General features: G+C 39.9%; 1 protein-coding gene across 3 annotated transcripts in view; it reads right to left on the bottom strand.

The window, feature by feature from the left end:
• LOC126485127 (probable phosphorylase b kinase regulatory subunit beta) overlaps positions 1–17,162 on the bottom strand; it is a 188,420-nt gene extending 171,258 nt beyond the window's left edge. For 2 of the 3 annotated variants that reach the window (XM_050108765.1, XM_050108766.1), the window contains exon 1: positions 16,948–17,162. The gene's annotated coding sequence lies outside the window, so the exon portion shown is untranslated. The remainder of the gene's footprint in view (positions 1–16,947) is intronic. The other variant, XM_050108767.1, reaches the window with a different exon arrangement.
• Positions 17,163–17,367: the final 205 nt, after the last annotated feature.

Genomic DNA, 17,367 nt, shown 5'->3' with positions numbered 1-17,367 from the left:
CTCTTGTAAACATGGACTCATCTGTAAACAATATGAAAGTAAGAAAACTGGTGTTTCCTATACATTCCTCTGGAAACAATTTTCAAATGCCACTCAACATGGGAAGTTAGCTAGCTGCTACTATTGCACCTTCTGTGGATGATATGGGTGCAATTGTTGTTAATATTAGACCATAAAACAGTTGATTGGCTGGTATTTGGAGCTCATGCAATATGCAATTAGAGGCAGAACTGTTACCAATTGTGTCTAACACACTCTCTTTCATATCTGGTGTTCTAGCATACCTCACACACCCAGTGTGTTAAATTTTAGCATGGAAGATTCCAGTTTTTCATAGGGGCCTATGCACAGATGCAAAAGTCCCATGGTGTGGCCAACATCATCACTGCAGGAAGAGCTCAGCAGAGTGTCATTGTTCCTCTCTTCCACTGCAATATATGCATATCAGCTGACTCTTCATCAGTAAACCCACCCACAGTATTGCTGTGTGTCACTATAATCACACAGCTAGTATTGCCATGAAGAAAAACCCTGCGCAGAACCACGTAGTGATGAATGTAAAATTGAGGGCAATGAGGTAAGAAAGACATTACTGTTGTCAACAGCAGGTATCATGAATGAATGGAAACAATACACACAGTGCATACTACCGGCATGTGCATTGCTATGCTCTATTTTCAGTGCAATATAGATAAAAAGCTAACTGCAGCAAGAAACCAAACAAAATGCGATAACTCTGTAATGAGCCGCTGGGGACCATGGATTCCTCATATTAAAATACTCAGAAGGTATACCAACCCCTGAAAGTTTGTCAATGGAGTACTGTTTATCCCTTACGTGTACTGCACACTGGAGTGAAGAACCACCATGGTGTAGTACAGATAGTAACTGATAGAAATACGCAATGAGACAAACAGATAGGGCACTTTTATTCAAAGGCAATAATTACAGTGAAGTCACTGTGATTCATGGTGGCCCCCTGGACATTCCAAAAGGCACCACATGATTCTTAATAGGATGTGTCATCACCACAGACAGCAATGCATGCTGTGCAATATGTTCTCGTGCTGGCCACAAGCTTGCTAAATAATTCTTGTGGTAGGGTGTTCCGTTTCTCAGTCAGTGTTGTTGACGAATACTGGATGGTCATTGGTGCATGTGGATGTGCTACAATGTGGCTCCCCAATGCATCCCATGTGCTTGATGGAATTTAAGTCGAGGGAATGGGCAGACTAGTCCATTCGCAGAATATCCTCTCATTTCACAGGCTCCTCTTTCTGCACTGTTTGTTGCACATTGTCATCCATAAAAAGGAAGTCAGGGCCAAATGCCCCTCTGAAAAGATGCACATGAGGAAGAAGCACAATGTCACAATAATGTTAACTGGTGAGTGTACCTTGTTCAAAGATCTGGATGTCAGTACATCCATAAAACATCATGTCCCTCCACACTATAGCACCTATACCACCAAAATTATCATGTTCGATAACGTTCCTGTGTGCATTACGGGTTCCCATCTCTTGGCATATGAGGGCATATAAAGCATCCACGAACTTTGTTGAACACGGTCATTTTGGTGACTCATGTGTTATGGTGTGGGGAAGCAGAAATTGCAAGGGTATACTGACATTCAAATCTTTGAATATGGTACACTAATCGGTCAATGTTACTGTGACACTACTTCTATCTCAACTGCATATTTTCAGGCATGCATTCACCTTGACTGTATTTTTATGGATAACAATGCACATCAGCATTGCACAGCGCAGCTGGAGCAGCTCTTGGAATGAGAGGACATTTCGCAAATGTACTGGCCTGCCCATTCTGGCATTCGCCCAACTTAAATTCCATTGAGTACATGTATGATGCATTGGGGAGATGTATTGGAGGGTAGAGGAAAGGAACACCCTACCACAAGAATTGCTTACCAACCTTGGGGTTAGCATTGGAGCATGCAGTAGAGAATGCATTGCCATCTGTGGTGATCACACACCCTTTTAAGAACCATGTGCCACCTTTTGTAATGTAGAGGAGACTATCATGAATCGCAGTGCCTTCGGTGTTATTATTGTCTTTGAATACAAGTGCAATTTCTGTTCATCTCATTTTATATTTCATTCAGTTACTGTCTGTAGTACCCCATAGCAAACTTTTCTATATAGCATCCAAGTTTCATCAAGCTATGTTACTTGGTACTGAAACATCATGTGGAAGTTACTTCTTTCCTTAAGTTTTGCATAGCAATGAATATAATCTGAGAAACAGCTACTCTGAAAAAGCCACTGATCTTTCTCCAATACTACTTAGCTGTGTCAGTTGTCATTATTATTATTTCTTTCCTTTCTCAGACGTTATGACTGGTTAAAAATGGAAAGTGATGCGGACCTTGATCAAGTGTGACTTCCTTTTAACTGTACAGTATATATTACATTGGATTTAGGTACTTTCGAGTAATTGAACATGTATCAATAATTACAGATTTCTGTAGTTGTATATATACGTTTGGATGTAGCTGTATTGCATTGATGTACTGGTGGATATTGTGTGGTATGTCTCCTGTAGTTGATAGCATAATTGGTATAATGTCAACTTTATCCTGATGCCACATGTCCTTGACTTCCTCAACCAGTTGGATGTAGTTTTCAATTTTTTTTCCTGTTATCTTCTGTATATTTGTTGTATTGGGTATGGATATTTTGATTAGTTGTGTTAATTTCTTCTTTTTATTGGTGAGTATGATGTCAGGTTTGTTATGTGGTGTTGTTTTATCTGTTATAATGGTCCTGTTCCAGTATAATTTGTATTCATCATTCCCCAGTACATTTTGTGGTGCATACTTGTATGTGGGAATGTGTTGTTGTATTAGTTTATATTGTATGGCAAGTTGTTGATGTAATATTTTTGCTACATTGACATGTCTTCTGGTGTAGTCTGTATTTGCTAGTATTGTACATCCGTTTGTGATGTGATCTGCTGTTTCTATTTGTTGTTTGCAAAGTCTGCATTTATCCGTTGTGGTATTGGGATCTTTAATAATATGCTTGCTGTAATATCTGGTGTTTATTGTTTGATCCTGTATTGCAATTATGAATCCTTCCATCTCACTGTATATATTGCCTTTTCTTAGCCATGTTTGGATGCGTCTGATCGATGTGTGGCTGTGTTAGATGATACGGGTGCTTGCCATGTAACGTTTTCTTTTTCCAATTTACTTTCTTTGTATCTGTTGATGTTATGTGATCTAAAGGGTTGTAGAAGTGGTTATGAAATTGCAATGGTGTAACCAATGTATTTATATGAGTGATTGCTTTGTGTATTTTACTAGTTTCTGCTCGTTCTATAAAGATTTTTTTTTTAAATTGTCTACCTGTCCATAATGAATATATATAATTTTTCCCACGTGGAATGTTTCCTTCTATTATATTGTCCATAATGAAGGTTTTTTATGTCAATAAATCTCCTTCCTTTTTGCTTAATGTGAATCTTTCTGTTGCTGAATGTATGTGATGTATTCTATATTTGTGGCATTGTGATCGTGTAAGTGTATTGAGTGCTTCTAGGTCTGTGTTACTCCATTTCACTACTCCAAATGAGTAGGTCAATATTGGTATAGCATAAGTATTTATAGCTTTTGTCTTGTTTCTTGCTGTCAGTTCTGTTTTCAGTATTTTTGTTAGTCTTTGTCTATAATTTTTATTTAGTTCTTCTTTAATATTTGTATTATCTATTCCTATTTTTTGTCTGTATCCTAGATATTTATAGGCATCTGTTTTTTCCATTGCTTCTATGCAGTTGCTGTGGTTATTCAATATGTAATCTTCTTGTTTCGTGTGTTTTCCCTTGACTATGCTATTTTTCTTACATTTGTCTGTTCCAAAAGCCATATTTATATCATTGCTGAATACTTCTGTTATCTTTAGTAATTGGATGAGTTGTTGATTTGTTGCTGCCAGTAGTTTTAGATCATCCATGTATAGCAAATGTGTGATTTTGTGTTGGTATGTTCCAGTAATATTATATCCATAATTTGTATTATTTAGCATATTGGATACTGGGTTCAGAGCAAGGCAGAAACAGAAAGAACTTAATGAGTCTCCTTGGTATATTCCACTCTTAATCTGTATTGGCTGTGATGTGATATTATTTGAATTTGTTTGGATATTAAGTGTGGTTTTCCAATTTTTCATTACTATGTTTAGAAACTGTATCAATTTAAGATCTACTTTGTATATTTCCAATATTTGCAGTAACCATGAAAGGGCTACACTATCAAAAGCTTTTTGGTAATCAATGTTGTTATTATTATTATTATTATTATTATTATTATTATTATTTCTTTCCTTTCTCAGACATTATATTATTATTATTATTATTATTATTATTATTATTATTATCTTCATCATTATTATTGCAGTGTAAGTGGACAACTAGTTTATTTCAAATTACAAGTAATACGTAGGGAAGTGAGAAGGTATTACAATATGCAGATGGAAAGTATATGTTTGCCACCTGCTGGATAAAAAATGAGGTAACAGAGTGGAGCAAATGCATTCAAAATACAATAGAGAAATCATAGAAGTTAAAACTATGTGCTGGTCTGGGACTTGCCTCAAACCTGGGATCTCTGATTTTTCAGGCAAATACGTACTCTACCAACCAGGGCCAGTTTAAGGCACAAGCAACATAAACTTCCACTCAGCGCACCATAACTGTAAGATTTCCATACAGGATTTACCAAATTAGTAGTGGCCACTTTGAGTACCACCAAGCTGTGAGGAACACCCAACTGCATATCTGTACACAGTACTTGTATCACAAATAGTAGCAAAAACTGGAATGGGTGAAAGTGTACTGGGGGGAGGAGGGGGAGGAGGAGGAGGAGGAGGAGGAGGAGGAGGAGCAGGGGAGTAGCAAATAATAAGTCACTAAGTCACATGTGTAGAAAAATTATCAATTATCTCAAACTGGCCATGCTAACATCTGAGCTAAGCATTATTTACAACCCACATGCTTACTTTTACTTCTGTCAGTACTGCCTTTCCTGCCTTCCAAGGGCCACAAAGTTTTAAATCAGCACACATTCTACTGAAGAATAAAAATTGATTCTGGAAACAGTACCCTAGTCTATGGCTAAGCCTTTTCTCCACAATATCCTTTCTTGGACTTATTCTAGCCACCTAAAGTATGTAGGAGAACTTATGCAAAGTTTGAAAGGTAGGAGAGGATGTGCTGGTGGGAATAAAGCTGTGAGGGCTGGTTATGAGTATCATTCGGTTAGCTCAGTCAGTAGCTCACTTGCTTACGAAAGATATAGATCCCACATTTGGCTACTGGTTTTGGCACACAGTTTTAATCTGCCAGGAAGTTTCAAAATAAACACACAGTCCACTGTGGAGTGAAAATTCATTGTGGAAGACATACAAAGTGAGCCAAGAGTAAACAAATTTTTCTCTTGATCTACCATTGTGGGGCTGTGGATTATTATCCTACAAATTCCTTTATCTTGCATTTCTCTGAAGTCCCGACACAATCCTAATTTTAAAAATGCTACATTCAACTAAAGTGTTATTTCCATCTGTTCTCTACCCAACCTGTTATCACTTACAATGACAGGTAAGCGGGTGCTTCTAAATTTGTGATCTATATTTTTGTCTTGACTTTTAATTCCTTTACACTCATGTTTCTCCTCATTACAAATACCTACAGCTAATGATGATCATTAAACTAAAAGTTTGAAGTATATTAGTAGCTCATGCTTATCTCTAAATACCTTCTATACTGATCTGCAACCTCCACTAAAATGAATGTAACCTTATTTGGTACAACTAAAATGATGGAAAAACACACACACACACACACACACACACACACCCCTATCCCCCTACATGGTGCTCACTTGATTAACACTATTTTCTGGCAGGTTGACTAATTGTGGTGGAGGAAGTGTCAACTGGGTGGCAGGAGGCAGAGAGATGGACTAGAGATGAGTGGCTAACAGCTTGGAGAGAGGCAGCCTGTTTGCTGGCTAGGAACGTGTGAGGAAGGGGTGGCACAGATATATGGGCTTGACATGGAATGCATGATTGTTGGGTTCATGAGGAGCAGCACAAACTGAGGGCGCCATGGGGATGTGAACTGGGAGGGAGTGATAGGGCTGAGATAGAGGCAACTGTTGAATGGAGGGTGCGGAGAAAGTGGGTCACCTGTGATTGAGGTTGGAACAATTACAGGAATGGAGGATGTATTGTAAGGATAGTTCTCATCTGCTTAGTTTGGAGGAACTAGTGGTGGAGGATATTATCCAAATTGTCCTGGTTGTGAAGCACCCACTGAAATTCAGCATGTTGCACTCAGCCACACGTTGTGCCACTGGACCGTCAACTTTGTTCTTCACAATGATTTTGGTCCTGTTGGACAGCTGGTTGGTAGTCATACTGTCATTAAAAGCTGTGCAGTGTTTGCACATGGTTGCTTTCACAGGTGGCCTAGCCTCCGATGTGGTAGGACAAGCCTGGAACAGGACTGGAGTAGGAGGTGTCGAGTGGGTGGACTGGGTAGATCTCGATCCCTTTGGCAAAGGGTTGGGAGTGGGAGTGGCGTAGGGATGGATTAGGATGTTGTGGAGATTGGATGGATGATAGGACGCCACTTTAGGAAGGGTGGGAATGATCTTGGGTAGGATGTCTCTCATTTCAGGGCAGGTTGAGAGATAATCAAAGATCTGGTGAACGATACAGTTCACGTGCTCCAGTTTGCAACTGATTCTTGGCACTGGTGGGAACTCTGGAGCTGAATATATGGGATGGAAAATCTGTTCGTGGCATAGGTTTGTGGAGTACTGCCTGTATGTAGGAACCATTGGTGGTTAGTGGTTTTTTGTTGACAGAGGTGTGGATAGAGCCATCTGAGAGGTGGAGGTCAATATTCAGGAAGGTAGCCCATTGGGCAGAGGAGGCGGAGGGGAAAGATGTTGAGGTTGTAAACGAATGAGGACAGTATGCCCTGATCCTAAGTCCAGACGATGAAGATATCATCAGTGAACCTGAACCAGACTAGGGGTTGGGAGTTTTGAGAGGTTAAGGTGGTTTCCTCTAGATGGTCTAGAAACAGATTGGCATAAGGAAATTCCTTGTGGGTAACCATGGCTGTGCTACAGATTTATTTATATACCTTCCCTTCAAACAGTAATTGTGGGTCAGTATACAGTTAGTAAGGTGTATAAGGAATGAGATGGTGGGTTTGGAGTCTGAAGGACATTTAGAGAGGTAGTGTTTGATAGCAGCAAGGCCATGAGCATGAGGGATGTTGCTGTATGGGGAGGGGGAGTGGCATCAACAGTGACAAGCAGGTATCCAGGAGGTAAAGTGGTGGGGATGATGGGAAGTCCGTGAAGGAAGTAGTTACCATTTTTGATGTGGGGAGGGGGGGTTAGGTTTCGGGCAATTGGTTGGAGGTGTTGGTCAACAAGAGCAGAAATTCTTCCAGAGGGAGTAAAATAGCCAGTTACAATGGAGTGTCCAGGATTGTTGGGTTTGTGGAGCATGTAGAAGGTGGGTGTGCAGAAAGCTGTTGGTGCCAAGAGTGAGATAGACTCAGGGGAGAGGTCCTGGGAGGCGGCTATGGATTTCAGTAAGAATTGCAGGTTATGCTGGACTTCTGGGATGGGATCACTCTGGCAGAGCTTGTAGATGGAGAAGTCAGACAGTTGGCAGAGGCCTTCCGTCAGGCAGTCACTGTGACTTATTTCGACAGTGGTGGTACCTTTGTCTGCAGGGAGGATGATTAGGTCAGGAACTGTTTTAAGGTTGTGTACATCTGCCCTTCCTTCTGCTGAAAGGCCAGTGTTCTTAGGAAGGGACCTGGGTAAGGATGGTAAGGCCAAGTTGGAGGTAAGGTGTTCCTGGAAGGTAACAAGGGGATGGTTGGATGGGAGAGTCACCACTGGCTTTGGTTGGAGGGACTGGTGGCAAATACATGTTTCCACTGTAGGGATCAGGAGACTGACAAATTAGACATTGTTAAACTTGGGAGTAGGGCTGAAGGTGAGGCCTTTTGGAAGGTCTGAAACTTTCTTGGGACAGAGGTTTTGGTGGAAAAGCCAGCAACAGTGTTTTGGGTGTGCTTGGGTTCTGGGTTTTGTGGGGTGTTGGGAGGAAGTTTTGGAGGATGTGGGAAACTGAAGACATCAGCTAGGCTGGGTCTGGGTGCTATGAGGCGTTCACGAGAGGGTTCACTATGAGCATGTTGGGTGTTGACGGATAGTGGTGGGAGCAGAACATTCTTGTCAACAGGTTACATAATGATGTATATTACATGCGTTTCTTCCATGAATGTAAACAGTTTCTCTTCCACAGACCTTTTCAAACAAACAACACTTTCTGCTCTCTCTAGCACAATTACCAACTACTTTGTCCAATGTAATCCTTTATTTCATCTCACTTCAGTCACTCACTGAATCAGATAAACTTATCTAGTTATCCCTGCAGTCCTTCAGAAGGTAATAAATTGTGGCACAGATGACATGAGATACTACAAGCATCGGGAAGCTACTCTGATCCACAACAGCTCAACTACCACTGACAACTTGCAAAAATTTATCAGAACTAGGTTTGAGATATGCACATCTTTCTTGATGGAACTAATGACACAATACAATTGACATCACGTCCGTCCACATCAAACCCACCAACAAGCAACAGTACATCCATTATGACAGCTGCCGCCCATTCCACATCAAACGGTCCCTTCCCTACAGCCTAGGTCTTCGTGGCAAACGAATCTGCTCCAGTCCGGAATCCCTGAACCATTACACCAACAATCTGAAAACAGCTTTCGCATCCCGCAACTACCCTCCCGACCTGGTACAGAAGCAAATAACCGGAGCCACTTCCTCATCCCCTCAAACCCAGAACCTCCCACAGAAGAACCACAAAAGTGCCCCACTTGTGACAGGATACTTTCCGGGACTGGATCAGACTCTGAATGTGGCTCTACAGCAGGGATACGACTTCCTCAAATCCTGCCCTGAAATGAGATCCATCCTTCATGAAATCCTCCCCACTCCACCAAGAGTGTCTTTCCACCATCCACCTAACCTTTGTAACCTCTTAGTTCATCCCTATGAAATCCCCAAACCACCTTCCCTACCCTCTGGCTCCTAACCTTGTAACCGCCCCCCGGTGTAAAACCTGACCCATGTACCCTCCCACCACCACCTACTCCAGTCCTGTAACCCCGAAGGTGAACACGATCAAAGGCAGAGCCACATGTGAAAGCACCCACGTGATTTACCAACTGACCTGCCTACACTGTGAAGCTTTCTATGTGGGAATGACCAGCGACAAACTGTCCTTTCGCATGAATGGACACAGGCAGACAGTGTTTGTTGGTAATGAGGATCACCCTGTGGCTAAACATGCCTTGGTACACGGCCAGCACATCTTGGCACAGTGTTACACCGTCTGGGTTATCTGGATACTTCCCACTAACACCAACCTGTCAGAACTCCGGAGATGGGAACTTGCCCTTCAGTATATCCTCTCTTCTCGTTATCCGCCAGGCCTCAACCTCCGCTAATTTCAAGTTGCCGCTGCTCATACCTCACCTGTCTTTCAACAACATATTTGCCTCTGTACTTCTGCCTCGACTGACATCTCTGCCGAAACTCTTTTGCCTTTACAAATGTCTGCTTGTGTCTGTGTATGTGCGGTTGGATATGGGTGTGTGTGCGAGTGTTTAGAAATAGTTAGTGAAAGCCTGTGTTTGTAAGAATAATGACTTTGTTTGCTCTGTCAGTCATGATTTTTATTTATTTACTATCCTTATCATGCATTTCAGGATATAACTCTCATTTTCAGGTGCATTTTTATGTATTATGACATATTTAGCCATGATGATTGTGACATGTGAGCCTGATTAGTTGGTATCTTTTATATAAACATGCTTAATTTTGAAATTACTGGCATATATTCCTCTATAGGTAATGGTGAATTTGGAAATAATATTTACTTATAAATTTCTTTTCTTCCTCCTATGTGGAAGTTTCTGTGTAAGAGAACCATAAGAAATCAGCCAGTAAAATTATTTTCCAAGTTTTTCATTACCTATAGAGAAGGATACACTGAGAAACTACAAAACTGTGTGTTTTTATACTGCAGTAAGGGCACCAGAATAATGTAGCAGCTCAAACACTACGAACATCTCACCTAAAAATGCCATAAAACATGAAAAATGCAATTGATAGTGGGAATTAGTTCTCTTAGGGAGTTCTGCACAATGTAGGTAAACGAAAATTGTGATTTGCAGCAGCATATGTTACTTTGTAATTAACGAAACCAATGGATCATAAGGTCTATGATGTGTTCCTCAAACTGTTCTGTCACAACTAAGGAACGTTGGGGAGGTGCATAGTCTTGATGTAGCTACAAGTTGCCTACAGAGTGCCCTCGGTGAACAAACAGTTATTTATAATGGGCAGTAGGTTCCTATTCCATTTATACTTCGAAGAAATGGCAGACATTTCAGGGAACCCTTTTCATACTGTAGAAACATTTCCCACATGAGAATATCTCTACCGCCTACTTTTATGGTGTCCTGTAGCCAATCAGGATCACTATTTCATGTAGTTTTCTATGTACTCATATTATACCTGCACGGAGTCAGGAGTGCAGTGAATCACCACAACAGTAATTTTTTTTATGATTTTAGTGTGAAATTGAGATGTTTCTGCACCAATGACAAACTTTGTGCTTTGTGACATGTGGTCAGTAGGTATCCCATAGTGACTATGTGAGGTGACCTCTCCAGTACCTGTTAAGAAACGAGATGGATAATAATGTTGCTCGTTGGTTGTACTACCCAGGCAGTGAATTGGTGAGTGATCTATAACACTGTGGCCGGTTGCTACAATGCATGATAGTTGGTGGCACCTCCTGCATTCAACATGTTTTTGTGCACAACTTGGTTGACACTAGCGTTTCCTGTTTCCCGCAATCAAGATAATCACACTGCATTCTTGAGACAGCATAAGTTGAATGTTAAGACCCACACATCCTTGGAGATGGAGTGTCCCATGAGCTGAGCATCCATGATAATATGATTTAATCAAATGTGCTGACATTATGCACCTTTTCCAGTCTGTGCTTGTATGTGATGCCCACAGCTGGAACAAGGTCTAATGACACTTCAGTTACATAAAACACCATACTATTCCTTTAGCAATGGAGACTGGAGTACACTCTCTCCATCACAGCAGCTATTTATGGTTCCTTTGCCTGAAAAGGTACACTAAAACTTCAATGTGTTAAAGCACCCAAACTAATTAAGATATTCTCAGCATGTTTGGCTTATGTGAGGGATAAACTCAAGTTTTCTTTGTGTGTGTACCAACAAGATAATGAACCACCATATGGGCTCAGACTGTAGAAGACGGTCAAGGCCAGCTGTCTCCATATCATAGGATTGGCGGGGATGGTCCAGTTCCCTGGCTTCCTAGGTCGCGTGGCATTGCGTCACTGGACTTCTTTCTGTGGTGATGGGTCAAGGGCAGAGTCTACCAAATGACTTTCAACTCCATCAGTCATTTAAAGGATTGAATTGTTGCTGCCATTGTCACAGTTGACGCAAAGATGTTGCGCCGAGAGTGGATAGAGTCTGAATACAGACTGTATGTTGTGTGTGCCACCAAAGGTGTATGTGTACCAATTGATTGTGTGACATAAAAACTTTGTGAGATAGATTGTCACATAAGCCAAACACGGTCTGAATATCTTTATTAGTTTGGATGCCACAACACATTGAAATTGTACTGTATCTTTTGATACGCCAGGTATTAATATCTTACTTTCAATTCTTTTACTTCTATGGTGAAATTTTTTATTCTGCTCTTATACTAACCATCATTAAGAAAAAAATAACTTATAAACAGTTTGTAACAACTTATCTTGCAAATCATAATCTAGGGTACACACAGTAAAAGAGGATGATTATTCATGGATGTGAAAACAGAATAGCAATGCAGACTAACTTATACCACACATAACGTATATCACGCTAAAGGAAGGCTACTAGGAGCGCATCAAGGCACTAAGCAAAGGACAATGGATTAAGAGATTTTTGCTCAGCATGGAGACTATAGTAAATTTGTCTTCTTTAGCTTCTGGTATACATATGGTTGATTTTAAATCAAAACAGTGGAAAATCCAGGATGGAATGTAACAATATTATGAAAAGGAAAGTTGCTATTGCTACTCACCATGTAGTGGAGTCATATAGCCACTGTCTCTTCCATTGCCAGAGACTGCAGTTGTGTGTGTGTGTGTGTGTGTGTGTGTTGTCTAGTTTTGACAAAGGCATTGCTGGCCAAAAGCTTATTTGTGACAGTCTTTTTTGGTGTGTTTATCTGTGACTCAGCATCTCCGCTATACAGTGAATAGCTAATTTCCTTTTCATAATATTGTTACAGCTGATTTTACTTAAACTTCCCACCTAGATGGAACATACTATCAAAATAAAATCCTAATGGCAGACAAAAATTTTTCATTCATACGATTCTTTTTTCTTTCTCCCCCCCCCCCCCCCCCCCCCCCCCTTGAAATAATCTTCTACGTTCTAAAATCCTTCATCTCTGACTGCTGTCACTCAAATCCCCAAGCCCTCCAATTAGTCACTTCTGGATTTTGTCTTCCATCACAAAGCACAGTGCACGTATTAAGGAAGAATTTAGAAGTAATTCACTTAATTATCAGTATAACTACATTAACACTAGTCACAATTTGTTGCTAGAATACTTCACAGAGGTATCCAGCTAAAGTCCAGTTCAGAGCCAGTTGCAGTCACGGTGGTATTTCTCTACTGCCATTAGGTTGGCAATACATTTGTTTTGCTCTGCCAATTGGATGGTAAAACCAATAAGAGATGGGGCAAGAGGCAACCAATTTCTAGCACCAAAATAAGTATTCTCCTCTTGGCTGTCATCACAAATATTTGACTGTTTTTTTTTTCTGAGTATGTCATGAATTATGAGGCCATAATTAAGTTGGAATGTTACAGTTTGGTTGTGAGTTGGTGAAGCCAATAAAGGGGAAAGCTAAAAAAATCTGGTTGTGATGACTCTGTCCACATCCCAGAATGCTGTCCTTCAGGATAGGATTTGCATGAGAAAACACACACACACACACACACACACACACACACACACACACACACACACACAATTTTCTCAGCAGCTGAATCTAACAAGACATCAGACAAACACAGGTGGACATGTTTTACTGATGTATCTGTCTCTTGTTTAAAACTTCCTCTGTCAGTGAGTGGTTGTCTTCTCTCAGACCACTGTATCTAATCCACCCAGGACTTCACAGAGTCATATTGAATCAAGGAATATATTAGTATATTGCAATTACAGATTTACTGTTTAACAATTTATTATACTCAATGAATCATCACAAACAAATCAAGTTTAGGATATACGTGGCACAAACTGATTCAAAGAAGTGGAGAAATCAGCAAAGCAATAAGTCAAATGATGTCATAATAAAATACAATTCCAAGCTCAGACCCATGATGAGCTTATGACTTATCATTGTGCCATCCTGTATCAATGGCACCTTTTTATGTTGTTATGCAGCTGCATATGATTAACACATTGCTCTCCAAGCCATTTGTGTCACTCTTTGAACTGGGGTTCTTTTCTTCTAGCTCCTTGATTGTGCTCATGAAGATGACTGCTTATAGTTTCAGTCCTTCCACTAAAGAAAATCCTTGGCATTAGATGGGTCCTCACCCGATGTTCAGTCCAATCACTATGTTGGGAGAGAGCCTTTCTCTCACTTAGTCTGTGATGAAAACATCTACGACAGTTGTCAGAATACCATGGAAGGAAAATTATAACATTAACTCAGCTGTAAATACATAAACTTTGAAATCAAGAATCAAAAGGTTTGATGTGAATCGGTTATAGTTACTGTACTGGCTATGACTGGTATGGTTGAGTTTGGGTCTTAGTTAATATGCAATTAATTGTTACTTATGAAGGTCACGAAGGGATGCATGGCACCTAACAAATTTTAGGGAAGCCTTACTTGATATCACATTCTCATTATATTCTTATTCCTGTAATGTAATCTGCTCATGTGATACTTTCCTTTCTATTATGGTGACAAGATATCATCCTGCAGAGGGGAGAGAGGATTAATTTCCTTATCAGGGGATTAGTTTCCTTTCCTTGCTACGAGTTTATGCTCTACAGAACTGATGATTAACATGGTAAAAGAATAACATTTATTCTCTCTACAACCAATCACCTGCCACCTCTCGGTGCTGGGCAGCAGCCTCCAGATGGTACACACAAGTTTGGACCATTTTCCGCTCCTGTGCCACATCCATCTGCATGTCGTACTCATGTGCTGACAGCACTGCCAACTGCCAAAGGGAACACTGTTAACTGTGGACTGCATTGTTTCTGCCTTGTACTGGTGGAGGTGGAAATCCTTTCATTGACAGGCACAAAAGAAAACACAGTGCGGTCACGCACTCCGACAGTTAAAGTCCAGCAGTGAGACCGTTTAGTTCAGAGCCTGCAGCCATTTCAGTACATCTCCTGCAATTATGCTATGGAGCACAATTCTATGAGTTCTGTTAAGAATACAACATTCTGACTTAGTTTCTATCTACATAGCAAATGAACAGCTGAGAGTGTCTGCGTGGCTCTTTTCACTTATAGTGACAATATCAAAGATGCCAAGAGGCAGCAAAGTTATTTAGATGTTACTGTATTACGCTAGGATATACTTTTAATAATTATGTTATTTATTTCTTTGAGACATTTCTGGTCTAAAGCCACTCTGTCGAAAGCAAGGGTTTAAATTGATAGTGACAGCTTGAAATCTGCCACCTTGACAGGACTCCAGCAGTAAAACCACTTTTCTGCTACCAGGGATGTTTGGGCTGAATTAATAGCAATATTCAGTTACAACATTCCTAGCACACTTACATGTAGTTGTTTTTTTGTTGTGCCTGCAGTATTATCTAGTACCTACCTACAGGTTTCTGTTGAAAATCCGGAATTCCAAGTAGTGTCACAATCAATGTATGCCATCCAATCATACATGTTTCTTTCTTTTTTACCAGCAGGTTAATTTTTTCATTTTGAAGCAGTTATTTTGCTGGAATACACTAAGGAGTGTTCACTCATATTAACACTTCCAACCAAGCTGCAATGCTTTACTTTGCTAGTTGTTGCTCTTTAGTGTAATCTTTTGAAATAATTTAATCTACAGATGCCAGCAAAAACACCATAAATCATGTGGATTTGAAATTGTTTTGGTCAGTCTTTAGACTTTTAGGAAACTAATTATGATCACACATTGTCCTTTATGATGCACCCAATTCATTGGTGAGCCATTGATCTTCCACACTAGCAACTTCCACAGATTTACCTAGACATTTGCATAGGTCAAAGATGGAGCCAATCATAACACTAGTGTGGCATCAGAATCACCAATACCCACAACTCAAGTTTCTTTCCCCAAGATATTTCACCAGATATGACAAATCGGAGGTGCCGTAGCTAAATTCTGCATTCTGAGTTTAAAATATTTACTAAATTTCAAGTCTGTCACTGTTCAAAATTTATGGGCAGTTTTAACATTACTGAAACATAAATTAAGATGTGAGCATATTTTAAATGACTGATAATATAGTCAATAACAATGCACTGTGAGAAATGAACTAATTGTAAGCAGTTTAAATGTTGGTATGCCGTACAATTTGTTTCAAACCAGGGGACCAAGCAAAGAAAAACAATTCTTTATTTAGGAGATAAACAAGAAGTAATGGTAACGTGTAGAAACAAGATACCAAGAAGTCAGCCTGCAGAAGCTGTTCCTGAGAAAATTTCATTAATAGGCATGCTTCGAATATGCAGTTTGGTAGCACCTTCCAAAAGTTTTGACAGTAATCAATGGGCTATTTTCAGTTTTAATTAATTTTGTTGCAAATTTATAATTCAACAATGAAGAATCACATTACAACAGAAAATAATAAAAAGAAGAAATGTTTCACAGAACTAGCTGAAAAGATGGAGGTAACGTCACTCATTTAGCTGTTTTAGCATTGGGAACTGATACGTTTCAAGGGTCTGAGGGAGAGGGGGACGAGAGGCAGCAGATACACGAGAAAACGATGGCTCAAATGTGTACGCCATTCATCAAAACCAGATTCTTTACTCTAAAAAGGTCGTGTCTATCTGCGACTTTGTGTACGTAGAAAATTTCCTGTGGTATCACTTACTATATTGAAGATAAGCTTAGATTCTTAAGTTGTACACTTAAAGTGTTTTCAGGTCATAAACACTAAACATGCTTAGTTTCATCAGTTACAACCTTTCGCTTCCTTGATACAATTATTACAGGAGAGGCAGTTACAGCTTACAATTGTGTCCTATTTGCTGTAGAGACATGGTATCTCAAGACTAATATGTAAGGAATGGCTTTCGACAGATAACTTCTATTGTATAAAGTCCAGACAGGGGTTCAACTAATTTGCGGCAACCCACTGAGACTGTTTCCAACGATTGATTTAAATCCAAAGTTAAGTCCGCATTTCTATAGAGCGCAGTGATATTTTTTTTGCTGTCTGTTTTGTCCATTTTAATTATGCTGCATTAATCAAAGGTGCAACGGCTCATTAATGCCCTGAAATGCTTCTTTTCTATATACGTTCTACGCCGACGGATTCCTATTCTACAAATTCGAATTAACTCCGAGACGCACAATGCTTTTGTATGGAAATAATTAACACTCAAATGTTTTCGAATGCAGTTATTTATTGTCTTGGCACGTGTACATGCATTTTTGGCAGTACATCTCATTATAAAGTATCAAATCAGTCATAGCATGCAAGGAAACAGAATACTGTCACGCAACACTGCAAATCTAAACTGACCTTGACAATAAAGTAGAACATTTAATAAAATCTCGTCGATTGCAAATGTACCAAATTTCGTATGACCGTTGATATTTTTAAAATCAATTTACTTTTTTGTTTCCCTTTTCACCTAACCATAAACACAACACAAAACAAACGCTTCCCCTTCCTTCAGTCAGCTGGCATTTCTCTGTTCTCACTCAGAGATGAGGCCACAAATCTTGGTAGATGAAACAAAGAGATACAGAATATCACCTTGTAACTATTTTCATTCAGATAATGTCAACTGTAATATATTAATATTCGGTTATCCATGGCTAGAATTTGCCCTTTTACGGTAATTATCTCCGGGGTTTAGCAGTTTTGTTACGTCGGAGTATACGACATTCGAAAAATCGTAGGGAACGATTTTGAAAGCACGATAATTGTCTAAAACAG

Source organism: Schistocerca serialis, chromosome 6 (genome assembly GCF_023864345.2).
Source record: "Schistocerca serialis cubense isolate TAMUIC-IGC-003099 chromosome 6, iqSchSeri2.2, whole genome shotgun sequence".
NCBI classification, from domain to species: domain Eukaryota; kingdom Metazoa; phylum Arthropoda; class Insecta; order Orthoptera; family Acrididae; genus Schistocerca; species Schistocerca serialis.
The sequence above is the reverse complement of the archived record's forward strand: the minus strand, read 5'-3'. Positions and strand labels throughout refer to the sequence as shown.